At 34.5% G+C, this 16367-nt stretch overlaps 1 protein-coding gene across 1 annotated transcript in view; it reads left to right on the top strand.

Moving 5' to 3' along the window:
* kek3 (leucine-rich repeat, immunoglobulin-like domain-containing kekkon 3 protein) overlaps positions 1 to 16367 on the top strand; it is a 600794-nt gene that overhangs the window by 18131 nt on the left and 566296 nt on the right.

The following is a 16367-nucleotide window of genomic DNA, read 5'->3' as shown; positions in this document are numbered from 1 at the left end:
ATCATTCCACCAAGGATTCCAATAATCAAAACAACCATCTTGACAAAGTGGTCTGGATAGAGTCTGCGGAGTTCGAAGAGAAAATCTCGATATATTATCCGTTTTTCCTCCTCGTTCGGACGATACTCGTCTCACCAGGAGCTGAAAACTCCATGACAAATATCGTCCTGCTCTGGTGGTTGAGAAGGACTACATCAGGATTATTAGCTTGTATGAGCCTGAGGGTGGGGAACGAATAGTTCCAATGAATTCGGCACTTCTCGTTCCCCACAACGGATTCAATATTCCCTGGAGCGTAGGGCAACACCGGTGTCTCGTCAATACCGTAAGAGTGTCGTAGATGGTAATATAGCACTCTTAGGGCTGCGTTATGTCGATGGATATAGGCCGAGAACGCATATGCTGGACATGCTGATAGCAAGTGCATTAGAGTCTCGGGCGCCTCGCGACAGGCCCTTCACCCTGTATCAGGGACCTCTATACTCATCACGCGACTGCGATAGATTAAGGTGTTGAAGACACCATCCTGGCAAGCCATGATGAACCCCTCAGTTTCCAACTTCAGCCCACTCGCCTTGAGGAAAGCGAAGCCAAGGTCTCCAATGTTATTCAAGAAGACCCCATGTATTGGCTTACCCTTGTCTTTCCACAGGAGTGAGGTGATCTCTGCGGATTTTATATGAGCTTCATGCTGAACGGGTTCCAACTCGGTGACAGAGTTGTGGTCACCTCTTTCAGTGTCGAAAACTAAATCGAGTTCATTAGCTGCTCGGGCAGCTGCCCTGAATAGAAATGCACCAATCCCTGCTCTCTCATGGTCATGGACTAGACAGGGAAGGGGATCCGAACTCCTGACGACTTTACAGCATTTATTATTATTTTTATTGTCATTATTATTATATTTCATGTTTCAAGTCTATAGAAGTTTGAAGATAAGAAGAATTTGAGAGAAAAATTAGCAAGATATAATTAGTTTCTTCAATTCTGAAGATGGAGGCAAATTTTGTCCTCCGAAACGTTGAGACTGTTATCTATAATATTATCAGCTATTTTTGATAGTTATCGAATACCAGCCACTGATATACGTCACATTTCCTATGAGCGACTGAGAATCCCAACGGTATCAAACTAATTTTACTATGTCAAATCAGATTGCTTCACATTCTAGGAAGTTCCATATATATTCGAAAGCTTTCCAGAACATTCCAGAAAATCTTGGATCATTCTAAAATGATGTGTAATGTTCGGGAATTGTGTAGAACTTTTGAGAAAATCCTGAAAAAATCCTGTAGAACTTTTGAGAAAATCCTGGAACATCACAGATAAGTTGATCATTCATTCACGCTAAATGAGAACATCTTAATATACAAATAGTAATTAGATAAAATATAATGATGATGGAAACTGTATCGCACACTATGAATCAACAATACTTCATTAATAAATTTCAATGAAAAAACTATAGAAATATTCATCAATCTATGAGTTCGTTATTCGAATTGAGGAACACTTCTAGAATCTTTGAAAGGTTCTGGAAGTTTGTTTCATATTCATTCAGGGCCTTGTGAATCAAATATTTCATTGTACCAGACGGGTTGGCCCTTGATATATCATATTGGTGGAGAGTACTTACTCTTGTTTAATAGTCGTGTATAGCATATACGAAATCAATTCGAATGGCATAAAAACTGAATAGATACCGAACGTCGGCAGTTTCTTTGTATGGCATGGACGGCGTGGTCTAATTTTATGTGTGAGGTTATATATCGTAATAATTAGTAAATTTATCAGAACCAGTACATTAATCTTTTATTTAGCTTTTTAGATTGACTTGGTATATATTATACGTCTTATAAAATCCCTAAGATATATTCTTGAGTATATGGAAAGTTCAGTTTTTTTTTTAGTATTTATTTTTCTTGTTTAAAAGTATAAAATTATTTTTCACAATATCTTCACACAATAACAAGAAATACATCAGAGAAATACGTCGTAAATAAAGAGAGCGTTTTCACACTAAACTATTTCACTATATATGTTTGAAAGTATAAAATTATTTGTTTCATTTTCATAAAAAAACAAGAAAAACGTCAAAAAACGCATTGAAAAAAAGGACAGACTCCCTTCTAGTACGTAATAAATATATAAAAAGTTGAACAATACACATTAGTTCCTCGTAAATGAAGAGAATGTTTTCACATATAAATATATATATATATATATATATATATATATATATATACACACACACATATATATATATATATATATATATATATATACATATATATACATACATATATATTTATATATATAAATCGATTTAATTCGTGAGGTTGCAGTCAATAGCTGGGCTGTTACAAAGAAAACTCTTTGTTATATGTCAAGCTTTCGGTATATTTCACACCTTCGTCAGGACAACATATACATACATATATATTTATATATATATATATATATATATATATATATATAAATATATATAAATATATATATATATATACATACATATATACATATTTACATACATTCGTGGGAAAATGCTTAGAAGTCATCAAGTGAGTAGCAATTTTTCTCAAGTAAATTTTTTTTCAATCTATACTTGAATCTTTTCAACGTAGGTGAGTTCTTAACTGAGTCATCCAGCTTATTGAAGAATTTCGGGCCGAGATTGAGGAAACTTTTTTGGAATAAGGTCGTTCTGTGAGTGTTGGGCATCAGAAAATCTCTATTACGGGTAATATATCTATGTTGCTGGGTTGGAAATATACGTTTGTTCATGTAAACATAACTACATAACTCATAGATATACAAACCGGCAACTGTAAGTATTCCATGGTTTTTGAAAACGTTTCTACATGAGTCTCTCCACCCTATTCCAGCTAAAATTCTGACGTCTCTTTTTTGGAGAATAAACACTCTTTCAGCAGAAGAGCTTGTACCGCAATTCAAGATTCCGTATCTTAAATGGCAGTTTATAGTCGCATAGTACAAACTTAATAATACTTTTCCACTACAGAAATTAGCCATAAACCTGAGAGCATAACAGTTCTTTATTAGTTCATTAGTTGAAATTATAGAGAAGAAGTACACTTTTTTTGATAACTTCCGAGAAAGAAATCAAAATGAGTATCGAATGTTGAAAATCTGTTTAAAACAATCTGGTTTTCCGTTCCCCATTCCCCAGTTCTACTTGAAAATATAACTGTTGGAGGTTTCGACCAGACTAGAATATTCAAAAAGGTTCGAGAACACTTTATAATATTTCATAAAATTTTGGAATACTCTGGAATGTGGTGAAATATTCGGAAACGATCTGGAAAATTTAGGATGATTTTGGTTAGCTCTTTGGTAAGCACACCCGCTTCGACTTCCTATGTCTAACTTCGTCATATTTGATACAAGCTCCACAAAACATTAATGAATTTCAGAAGTAAACCCCCTTCTAAGTCATTCCATCCATTAGTGAAAAATGTATAGAAATTTGTTCCATAGTTTTTGATTGAACTGCTCATCGACTGAGAACGGTTTAGTCAGGTCGACAGACACGGTGGGAGATTCAACAAATAAATTTGTATTCCCTACATGAAAAATAACTCCAAATCCAGCCGTATGTTACTGCTAGAACTCACTCTGCATACAATGATCTCTGCAACCAGCAAAATTACTTTTTTATTACTTTCTGTCAACTGTTGCTGAAGATTCATAACATTCGGCAGGGAATTCATCTCTCATCATTTTCCGTTCGGGTGAATCTTTCCAGGTTTCCCCTACGAGACCGCAAACTCAGAAATTGAGTTTCTCTCTCTTTATGTAGGAGTTGGAGGCCTCGCGTTTGAAACGAACAAATTGCTGTTTCATCAAAACCTTCCAACTTTCGAAAATTTCAAAACAAACATATGTGGCAGCAAACAAACTTCCAACATGATCCCACTTCCAACTTTCGATATTAATTTTGAGGAGTTTCTGGCACGCACACTTTCGTCCACATTAATTAAACGAACGCTGAAGGAAAAACAGAAGTGGACTTGCTATATTGCGCGGTTTCGGTCAATTGGAATCAACAGATGTCCACTTTGATGAAAATGTATGTAGAAGTGAATGTGCGATTGAATCACTTTGTGACATACTGGTCCATTACTTTGTTGCAATTGTTCATTTACCAACTACATACAGTGCAATTTATATTACACGTTGTCACAGAAACTAAGGAACTGTTTTCGATCATACTATATTTATTAGTGAAGTTACAAAATATGAAATTATTGTTCCCATTATCTGAACACACTCTTCTATCCACCATGACATTCAACGTGATTCCACCAGCTCTAGTCGTTATCAAATTATATCAGCTTTCGATTAGCCTACGCATAAGATCGCCAAATGGCTAACAAAACAGTGATTTTGTGATCCAGTTCGTGTGTCATTATTTCCCAAGAATTATACGGGAAAATGAAAGATGTAAGGTTGCGAGATGGTGAGATTTTAGTATCTTTGGATGGATCGAGATGTCTTTGTATCTTTATAAATTTGAACGATGATATTCTAAGAACTTTGGGTTGTAGCCTCGTCTCTCAATGAACCCTTCTAGAGACTCTGGATTCTTTGATATCGTCCTGTTCGCTTGAGCTGCCATGATCTGTTCAGATAGGTTTTTACTTATAGTTAAATCATGCTTGCTTTTGCTATTGAATACAGGATTATTTATGTTGCTCATGAATTTTCGGAATATTCAAGTATCAGTCATGAACAGCTAAGCTAAGACTGAAACCATTTTTCAAGTTTCTTATTAGTCAATGGGCTATGCTTGAAGACTGGCAGTAAACAAATCTAAAGCAAATGGAACTTCAAACGTTCAAGCCAGTCTCTATATACCTACACAGTAGGTTTAATGGACTGACGCCTATCAGAAAACAACTACTCCCCTGGCTAATACTGTTCGGCTAATAATGTTCGCTCCAACTTCGGAAGAGGAATGAAATACTCTGAAAGAATTCCGATTTTCAATTGTGGAATATCATTGACTTTAGGTCGATGATGGTCACTATCTTGCACTATCTTGCAGAAAACAACTACTCCCCTGGCTAGTACTGTTCGGCTAATAATGTTCGCTCCAACTTCGGAAGAGGAATGAAATACTCTGAAAGAATTCCGATTTTCAATTGTGGAATATCATTGACTTTAGGTCGATGATGGTCACTATCTTGCACTGATGAGTGGCTAATTAGCCCGAAACCGGTCTGCAAGTGTGCCCGTTCCATAATTGAAGGTCGACTCTTTCAGTTGTATTGCCAATTGCATATGCAGGACATTTTCTGTGAAGATTCCTGCACTGACGCCTGTCTGATATAATCCAACGCCCTTCGTGGTATTAGCCAGGGGAGTAGTTGTTTTCTGATAGGCGTCAGTCCATTAAACCTACTGTGTAGGTATATAGAGACTGGCTTGAACGTTTGAAGTTCCATTTGCTTTAGATTCTTCAAGTTGTTGGCAGTAATCTGGGGGAACTTCCGATCATTCAGTGCAGCCAGAATTTCAGACAAGATACAACTTGTTGAGTATTACTGATGACGGGGAGTTTTTTTGTTAGTTCAACACCAGCTTGGACGGTGCCTAATATTTTCATATGCGAGGTTGTTTTTTTACCAAGTCAATGCTATAGATTTTTGTCTGAAATGGCATGGGACCGTAGGCAGATTGATATATCCGTTTTGCGATGGTAAATATCTTCTCAAGATATGATTTCTCAGTAAACAAACAGCTATCTGCTGTTACTATTCATTCCTCCCGAAGCATCCGGTCCTTTCTACTCTATGTTAGGACAGGTCGCAGGAAGTTATTCGGGGGAATCCAACGAAACCTTCAAGGTAGATGGTGAGTACATTGAAAAATGACGGTCCGGGCAAAACATAACAGGATATCATACTACTTGATGATTGTAATTCAGTCAAAGACCCAGAAAAGTTTGTCGAACTTTTCAGTAAGTTCCCCTTATTCTATATCGATTGATATTGTTGAAATTTCAATGGTTATTTGAAATCTACATCAACACCTATGAAATCACTACTTTTCGATCCATATTGAGAGGCAGAATTGTGTCATAAATTTCAAACAAACTCGAGAATGCATTATTGTCTGAACGTAACGAGTTCTCTATGTTTTTTTATGAAAAAATCTTCAATCTCATCTTCAACAACACGATCGTTTTCAGTATGTTTGAAACTGACGAAGCAGTAGCCATTCATGAAAACCGTAACTCAGGATTTATGAAGGATCATAGACCTAATACTGAACCTTTCAGTTACTCAAAGATATTTATTGATCAATTATCATCATTTTGCAAATAAATAACATTCTCACCCAAGATCCACGATGATTCTGCTGGATTCCATCCAGAAAAGAGCCATCCGCCTGATTGGAGACGAGAACCTTGATAATTTGGAACATCGAAGATAGGTTGGAGATGTATCTCTCTTCTATGAATACTTTCACGGAAAGTATTCAAGTGACTTGGCACATTCGATTCCTCCAAGAGCGGTACATATTAGAAATAAGCGACGGATTGTGGCTGCTAATCGTTTTGAGGTTCAACTCAGTACGCCTTGTCTGCGTTTGTGTGGAATAAACTTCCTTTGAACGTTGTTTTTCCAAATTGATTTGATCTCCAGCGATTCAAATCCAATGTGAATCGCTACTTTCGCACAGGCACCGCTCTTAGTACGTCTTAAAGATTTTTCTTTAGTGCTTGCATTCTGTTCCTGTCTATAACAAAAGTACAATCTTCTTATGAAAAGACTGCTGTTCATTTGATTGTTAAGGGTGAGTTTCCGTTGGGATCTTTCGTGATTTCAAAAGGGCATTCGACTGCGTCAATCAAGTTGATAATGCTGAATTAGTGAGGGGTATTTCACATCAGTGACTTGATAGTTTCCCCAGTTCGAGAAACCAGTATGTCGCTATCAGGTATATAACCTCCTCAAAGCAAAAGATGAATTTCCAAAGATTAAAAGCTTTTATTCAACTTGACTTGTATGTATGTTAACATGCTGGTCCAGAACCGATGACAATGCATGTCAATCATAAACGTGACTTGATGCTGCTGCCAGGATCGGCTCCGTATGAGAGATCTCCTCAGCGGTAAATAGCAGGGATACGAAATTTTGTATACGCATTCGTTTATGATAGGCAGTTGGTAGGCCCACCATGAAATAGATGCCACATCTAGGGTTGGCTTCAATAAAAAAATATATATTTCTAGAAAAAAAGTTAAATCAAGCTTTTACCTTCAAATACCTACTTCCCGATTCTAAAAAGAAGACAATGAATGGTGTAGTAGGTTGTAAGAACCCATATTTATTTGCCTTACAAAAAAATATTATTATCTACCACCCTCAAGTTCCCAGAGTGAGAGGGTCCATCACGCAATGTGAGCAACAGGCACAAGAGGCATACCATGACGTGTGTAATTTGGTGAGATGGGCGTCATTAGCATTGGTCTGCAACCCGTCTAGGAGAAGGAAAACTTCAAAATCAAACCTAGAACGGTGTTTCGTCAGGCATGAGTGAGCTTTAAGCTGAAAATAGTGGCGCATCTTTCACCAAATTACCACCCAAGTCAAGGTGAGGTCGTGCCGAGGACTGAGTCACGATAATTTCAATTTGTAATTGAAATTTTGTAATCAGGTAGGTGAAATTGGATGCGGTGGTAGTGCGCCCGACTCTCGATCGGAACGCCGTGGGTTCGATTCCCGCCTCGACCAGATATTTTTCTCGAGAGAATTTATCTGGTTGAAGCTGGGATGATTCTGCAACCGTGTTAGGAATCACACGTTAAAAGGTAAGACCTCGTAAGTCCTTAGCTCGCACAAGTTTCTCAACTTCTGAGAGTTGTCGTTCGTATGGGGGCGATAGCTGATTAACGGAAAAACAGATTTTAAACAGATCTTTTTAAACCTACTAAACTTGTAAGCAATTCATAATATTTGTGATTGAATAAAAATGCCGTGACTGCTTAAAATGTGAAATTTTAACACATAGGATTTATCGGGTTTGAAGTTTATTGCAGTACCTAGTTGATCTGTCAGAATGTTTCTCAATTTAAATTTCATCTGACTGAATATGTACAGATTTCTTCTAGGCATCGCGACAAGCTTTTATTATAATTTCAATTCTGTAAAGTCATAAATGAATGTGGTTAATGTGATTTAAAATTTTATTTTGATCTTTTTAGGGCACTTAAATAAAAGCTTGTTTCAAAAGTTTTTTATCAATATTTTATATTGTATTTGAATGCTTTGGACAGTTCAATCCTATTCCATTATGTATGCAAATGATACTTTATTTATTATTTCAGATGAATCGAGTGAGTTCTACGTATGACTTGTATGATAAGTGAAATACAAGTGTAAGTGACTAATTCAGAGCAAATTATTTGAATCAAAAATTGATAAAACGAACTCAATTCCGAATCGCCAAACAATTCGTATGAAGATGATTATTTTCATCCACTTATTATGTTATTATCATTCTGAATGTCAAATTTTTAGGCTTTTGTGTAGTCGAGTGTCTGACTTGAAAAAGTCAATGTCAAATGCTGAATTGGGAATCTCTAGCGTAAAGAAGCCCTCAGAGTATGAAGGAAACTGTTTCCTTCATCTCCTGAAGAAGCCAACTTGGTTGGTCAAACGCGCGTCGAGATGATTATTGCAGTTCTGGTGTTTGGTTGAAGTGCTTTTTCTGAATCAAATGCTGAAATCGAAACTGAAGCAATATTCACATCAGGTCTCGAATTGTTTTTGGTCAGTAAACAACTTTTCGAATTATACTGTGGCAAGAGAAACTCCAGACTAGGTGGAAAAGTGTTATTAATGCCCGGAAGTGATTTATACGGAACATACTTGGTGTATCGGGAAGGTTCTCTTGCAAAAAAATTAACAAATTCTGATATGAACTCCCCAAGAAAATCTGTAGTTTGATCACATTTTTTTGTCTGAGAGAAAAATCTGTGATTGATCAATGAATTTCCTTGGACATTGAAATGTTTCAGGTGACTAATATATTCAGTAAAGAATTAGAAATTCGGAGGAAATTTTCTGAATACCAATTTAGAATTATTTCATTTGTGAAGTGGTAGCACCGCACCATTTATCGACTGTAGATAAGCAGCTTTTCGAACAATCCGGAACAGAAAGGTAATCCCAGGATTCAAATCTTGTTCAACCTGTCTGCAACATGCTCTATGGCGGAAGCAGTGAACCCCAATCATATTTCCTCATCACCTCCCATTCACTATTACCGTAATCATACATGCACAAATACACAATTAATTTCTATTCCGAAATTGAAAGGAGAGTTAATTACCATACCCACACACGCCATCAAACAAACAAATTACCTCCAGTTTCGCACAAAACCTTCAATTTCGTCTGAACCCGACATCAAAAAACACGAAATTCATTTATGAGGAAGTTCGCAGCGGGAAATGTGGGAAAATCAATGAGAATATTTTCCATTTCATCGGAAGATTTGCTGAAATGTAAGAAACGAAACTTATGTTCATTATTTTCCAATAAAGACCCTTTTTATGGGGAGTTCGCATCTCCTCAAGTTCTTCGAAGGGAAACTCTTCATTTTTTCGTATCGGAATTCGAGCAGCAATGAAATTATGCCTTTGAATTGCTTGTTTCTCGTAGAAAGATGGAAGTGGGCGGATCGTGAAGAATTAACTTTCAGAGAAGAAAGCATATTCGACGTTTCTCCAAAAGGATTGATTTTACTTCAAACGGTTGGGGGAGAAGCGTATTATGAACATTTCTACTTTGTTGCCGAATTGAACGATTCATTCCAACCTGTTGAACCTGCAACAAACCCATTTTGAAGAAAGAATGGATTATTATAATTATTTCTATTGATATCATTTCCTTTCAAATTCTACTTACCTATTATTTGTGATGTGACTGAATTATAATCAAACAGAATGGGCTTCTTCTTTACCATCCAAAACCAAAACTGGATGGGACATTCTGAGATGATAGCATCGTTCCTTTTTGATTACAATCATCTACAGATTTTATATATAATATATTTTGAAATAACTGGATTCATATTCTTTGAAAGACATTTTTTTGTTGGGGGGGGGGGTTATTGTTTCTCTATGTTTTTTACCAGTCAATGAATATTGAGTCAGTATGTTACTGGCTCTTCAATGGTTGATATTACGCCGTAACTTTTTGGGGTGGATTTTTCCGTTTGCCTTCATTGCACTTCAGCAGATTCTCTGTTGATTCAGCTTTGTTTGTTTTTCACATTGTGAAAGGTAATATACCTGCAAAAAAGAAACTTTTGAAGAATGAAATGAAACCAAACCAAAACCAAACTGACGTAACTGCTTTAAACATGAAAATCGTTCTTCCTTTTTCAGTTCAAACATATAACGTTATACAACGTAATACAGTGCATTATATTTAAAATCGGTTATTTGATATTGAGACATACCCCCAGCACAATAACCCGTAAATCAAAACATTCTGCCAGATATAGTAATCGAGTGACACCTTATATGAAGAATCTTTCATTTCTGGATTCAACCCTGTTAAATAAATAATAGGACTACAACTTTAGTGAAAGGCTTAAATTGTTAATAAATTCATAATGAACAAAAAAGACTTGAAATATATTTATCATAACTGCAATAGTTTGAAAGATATTATAATTATAAAAGCGAAGGAGCGAATGAAAAAGACAAGTATCAAGGTATCAGAATATTTAAAGTTTTATAAAAAATAGAATAAATAAAAAAATGCATAGTTACTTTTATTTATATAGAACAAAGTATTGAAAAAGAAAAAAAAAAATTGTTTATAACAATTTTTTTAAAGAAACAATTTAAAAAAGAAAAAAAAGTTTTTCCAAAACCTTCAAGAACAATAGAATTAAAAAAAAAAGGTTCCTTAATTTTAATATTTAGTTGCAAAAAACCATTGTTAATTAACAAACCCATTTTTTAGCAACAAAGAAATTTTTTTAAGAAACCATTTTTGTTCTAAAAATCATAACTTTTTTCAATTAACATAATGCAAAAAATATTTCGAATTGCTTATAAACAATATATTTGTTTATAATGAATTTATTTACAATAGCTGTAAAAAATAAAAAAAAATATTATTAATTAGTTTTCAGCCATGAGACTAAGAAACAATAGAAAATTAGAAAAAAAAATGTAATGTATTTTTTTATAAAATTATAATTTTCAATTGTCAATAAAAAAGTGGAAAATAATAATTTTTTCATTTTGGCAACGGTAATCTATTTTTTTGCCTATTAAGGATAACTTCACCAAAGGAAAAAATGCCAGGGTTTTAGTTTAATAATTATAGGGATTTTTATATTAACTTTCAATTCATAAAAAGTTATTAATTAACAAATTTATTATTAACGTTAGAATTGGGATAAAAATATTTTGACTGCGGATTATTATTTATTGATGTATCCCAATATTACATGAATTTTTTCATTCCTTAATATTTACATTTAATAAGTTCAAGTAATTTTTTTTGTTTTTATGTCATAGTGACGAAAGGCGCGCGGAAGCCAGATTACATGCTTTTGGCTCTATTTTCAGGGCTCTGTAAAAATTATAAATAATCGAGATACATCTTCGAGAGTCTGGACTTTTTTTACGCAAATTCATTGATCTTTTCAAACCTTTTTTCAAATTTCCAAAATTTTGAAAATTTTCCGAGATATCAAGAAAAAACTTAAGCCCCATTTTTTTTCTCACTTAATTGTTTATAACATTTGTAATTTTTATCGGCGCGTTTTCGGACCTTTCCTTAAACTTTCTAGGCAAAAATACGAATCGAATGACACCTTGGCCGTAATTTTTGGACAGGGCTGAAAAATGTTACAAAAAAAAGTACATGTGAACTAGACTATGTAACGGTTTTGACATTCCAATGAAAAGCAATGACAGAAAAAACATTTTTTCAATTCGAATAGTTTCGACATAAAGTGAAACAAAAAAATTCACTTCATCTAATGTTCGAACTGAGCACTAATAACTTGCAACTTGCATACCAGGTTCTGTTATCTCCTTTACATTTTGAAAAATATCAGGTGTTACTAGCCTACAGCACATGTTATTCCTACTTAGTAAATTCTGTAGGATAGGGGGCTGTATCTCGAAGACTCTTGATTTCAACCATCTCCAGAGACCATAGAAAAAAGTCCAGTGCGATCAAATCGGGGGATCTGCATGACCATTCTGTAAAACCTCTCTTTCCTTCTTTGAGGAATTTTTGCTCTGGTACTACGCAATGAGAAGAATGTTGAAAAACTACTCCGAATGTTACTGAATCTGTTGTAAATTCAGAAATATGAAACATCCTTCACCACATAGGTTTGCTTCCAGAAATAATGGCCCTATAATGAGATTGCCCGAAATTCGTGACCAAAATATTTAGTTTTGTCGTGCTATATTGGGATTTGAATCATTCCAAAATAAAGATGAATTTTTCCATCCAGAGAGTACAAAAAGTTAGATCACGTTGTATGCCTTCCTACAAGATACCACAAAATTCAACAATTTTTTTTTAATGTTATTTTTTTTTTAGATATGATGTTTGTTCATTGTGAAGTAGGTTATCTTTGTTTTTTTATTATACTTTATAGTTAGTTATAGTCCCTAATTATAAGCATTAATTGTTTCTTGGGACAATAAACCAAATTGAATTGAATTGAATTATCGAAATCGTCTTCGTTCAACTCATGAATTATTTTCGTTTCGTGGGAATGGAATTCTTATGAAGGAAGAATTCTGAAAACGTATGTATACCTTGATGCTTGAGACAACTTAGTTTTATAAAAAACGGGGTTTTATGGACAGTCGGGACCGATTAGTCGATGTCCATTTCTTTTGTAAACTCGGTTTTTTGGCCACCCCATGATCCATAAATGAAAATGTTTGCTAAGATTGTTTGACTATCATCATGGGTAGCCTAGAACTGCAACAATGAGTATCAGAAAATGGTTATGTTGTCCGTTATTAACGTTTCTAGTCACATTTTTTCTGGATGAATGTCTTTGACTACACGAATATTGGTCTTTGTAAATTATCCGTGTTTGAAGTATTTTCATGGTTCAAAATGACGTCTCATGAGCCATTATCATCAAATTAAATATGACGTCACTATGACGTCATCAATGGGAATATTGTCGAACAACTTGATGTCGTGAGAAACAAAACACGAATGTTTATTCACTATGCAACTTCAAATTTGGGAATTGAAATTTTTCATCAATTCACATACTTTACGATATTTTGTCTTCTTCAATTCCTCCATTCGAAAAATCTCATTAAGAAGTGATATTTTTCAAATTTTTACAATAAAACTGAAAGACATATCATAGATTCTATGCGGTTCATTTTTCTGTGCCACAAAAAGTGTAATTTCAAAAATTTTCTTCTCATTAAGTAAATATTATCGGAATTAAACTAATGCACCTTTTCACTTGCACAGACAAATGAACAGGTATACCGGTATGAAGAGGTATACTTCGATGTAGAAGTTTTGGAAAATTCCACATTCTATTGAAATTTTCGATGTAAATTGAATGTGAAAATCACATTAGAAAAACGCAATGAAAAGTACGTGAATTGATTTAAAATCTTGATACTTGAATAGTTTGATAATATTTCCATAGATGTTATAGTGCCGCCATGTTGGATCATAGAAAAATAGCTTCTGTAACGTTTCTAGGAAAGAACATGATGACTTTTTCAGACATTCTGGACGAAAATTGAAATTTCCACAGAATGGTCTGAAAAATATTTGAGGTTCTTTTTATAATTTTTGACTTAGATTAATTTACAGTTGACCTGAAATAGATTTTTCATTGTTTTTTTTTATTAGAAATATCGGTTTTGATACCTTCGTTCCGAATTTTAAATTTCGTTATTTCATTCTTTTGAGTTAATTCCTCGTAGGAGTTGATTCAATTTTTTTCATTATCTTATTTGAAATTTTTCCACGGACAAACTCCGTAAATATTTCTGCAGCCCGATTTTCATAGTCGCCAATCTTGCAGTTGATGGAAACAAGTGACTCTAATCGTTATCAAGTTATTAACGAATCGCGTCCAAGCAACGTCGTAATAAATCCCCGACAGAGCTCTTGAACAAAACCCGTGGAATTCTTATAACGGACGTAAATTCCCACGGAGTGCCCTCATGCAGACCGTTCATTGAAAATAGTTACCTTGTAAGACTCAGCAAAGATGCGGGAGCACATCTTTTATGTCCGAAACGCTTTTCCGTCCAATAGATTGTTCTGGAACACGAGCAAAGTGGAACTAAAGTTCGTGCCACTGTGTTTCCAGCCTCCGAAAGGGCCGGAGTGGAAATTTTGGCCCCACGGGACCGCTGAGGGCTATGTACCTACAACTTTAGTGGTGCTGATAGAAATCCTCAGAGGCTTTGTCTCCGTTTCTGTGTTGAGATTTTTAGGTTTTGGCCATGAGTTGAAGAAACATTCTCCGTTAAAACGGTCTTTAATAACACTTGGTATTACCAAATTGAATCCATAGCAGAGGAGATATAGATATATTCATCAAAATTTGTGGTTTGCAACGGCAATGATAGGAAAACGAACTCACTTGAATTATCAAAACTATGTGTGTTCTGAAAATCAGAAGAATTCACTCATCAACGTGATGGTTAATACATTCTCGTTGTTTTATGCCTTTCATTTGAAGAAAAATAATGAGTGGCTCTACTGCCATAACTGATAAAAAATCTGAAAATGATACAGATTGTGAATTTTTTACTTCACTCATTCTTTGCTATACAATATAGCTTTCGCAAGCGTTAGTAATGATTATTAAGCGTCAATTAATGATTATTAACGCTTGAGAAAGCTATAGCGAAACATGTGTCGCAGTTTTTGTGAAACCCTTTATACTGAAAATCATACGATAAACTGTATTAATGAGTTTTGAATATACCCCTTTCAAAAAAAAAATTCTTCGAAATGTATGATGTGGCAAGGGAGATCACCAAATTCGAGAGTAGAAGAAGAATTATAACACTGAAAAAAACAGAATGCAGTTGAACTCTTTTCTGGAGTGAAACTTCGAAGTATGGATCAGTCAATGTACCACTGGTATTCTTCAGTTTTTGGCGACATTTTTTTCATTTTCTCAACTAGAAAATCTGTTTCTATATGGAGGAAAATTAGAATTCTTGATAGGGAAAAATTCCAAGTGAATTAGATGAATCTAGGTGACTCATCCAAAAATATGATTTTTTATCAAAAATTGGTTTTGGTTTTCAACGTGATTTTTTGATATTGAAAATTTTATCGAGGAAGGTGAGGGAGCTATTGTAGGAGACCAAATTCACCAAAAAAGGTTCTATGAGCTTAGGGTTAGTTAAAAAAACTTGAAAGATAAATTTCGATAAAATAGATAATTGATTCCCGTCAACTTTGAATAACTTAGCTTACAACATTTTTATCAGGCTTTCACATTATCAATTCCGAAGGATAGTTATCAGTATGTAAATATATCAGTAATGTAAATAGAAAATAGGTGAAAACCAAAATTCTGTTTTCATTTCATATGACGCACATGAAGGATTTTCAATGATTGCGAATCTTCATTGAATTGATGGATGTAGCTGTTACTACGTGGTAGAACATCATGATGAAGAAAAGAGAAATGAAACTTTCTATGTTTTTTACCACTTTTATTTGTAACTAACGGTACTGCAGTTTCGTCTTATAAGGACATTTTCAAACTTATACATCAAACTTCATATTTGCACTCTCCCCAAAAGCACATCATGAACTGACTGATAATTGATAAAAATCCTTGACAAAACTCACTGATGAAATATTTTGTTTTTTCTTCAGTGTTGTTGGGTTTTGTATGTGTGAGTATAGATCTCAGTGTACTTTTTGTTTTGAAAGTAGTTCTAACATCATATCTATTTCCAATTCGTCTTATTTTTTCAGATAGTCTTGGAATGTAAGGTATAACGTTAGTTATATGACTTCCGTTGAATATCAAAAAACACACTTCGATGTGAGATTTACATTTGAAGTTGTATAAATCTCAGATTCGATTCAGATAGATTCAAATCAAGTATCGTTCAGTTCATCATATTTTCAGGAGTATATAAGATGACCTGTGGCTCTTGCCGGAACTGTATATTTGCCAAATAGGGAGAACATTTTCCGGAAGAATTAAAGAGCATAGAAGTAGTTTTATAAATAGAAAAAGCAATTCAACACTTGCAAACCACCTTTTTGCAGAGGGACATGGATCAAATCATGAATACGATGTGTTACATTTAGAAGAGAAGAGTAACG

This window comes from Leptinotarsa decemlineata, unplaced genomic scaffold (genome assembly GCF_025532065.1).
Source record: "Leptinotarsa decemlineata unplaced genomic scaffold, Ldec_3_MD MMD2_tig00026328_RagTag_RagTag, whole genome shotgun sequence".
In the NCBI taxonomy this organism is placed as follows: domain Eukaryota; kingdom Metazoa; phylum Arthropoda; class Insecta; order Coleoptera; family Chrysomelidae; genus Leptinotarsa; species Leptinotarsa decemlineata.
Note: the sequence above shows the minus strand (reverse complement) of the source record. Positions and strands in the feature narration are given on the sequence as shown.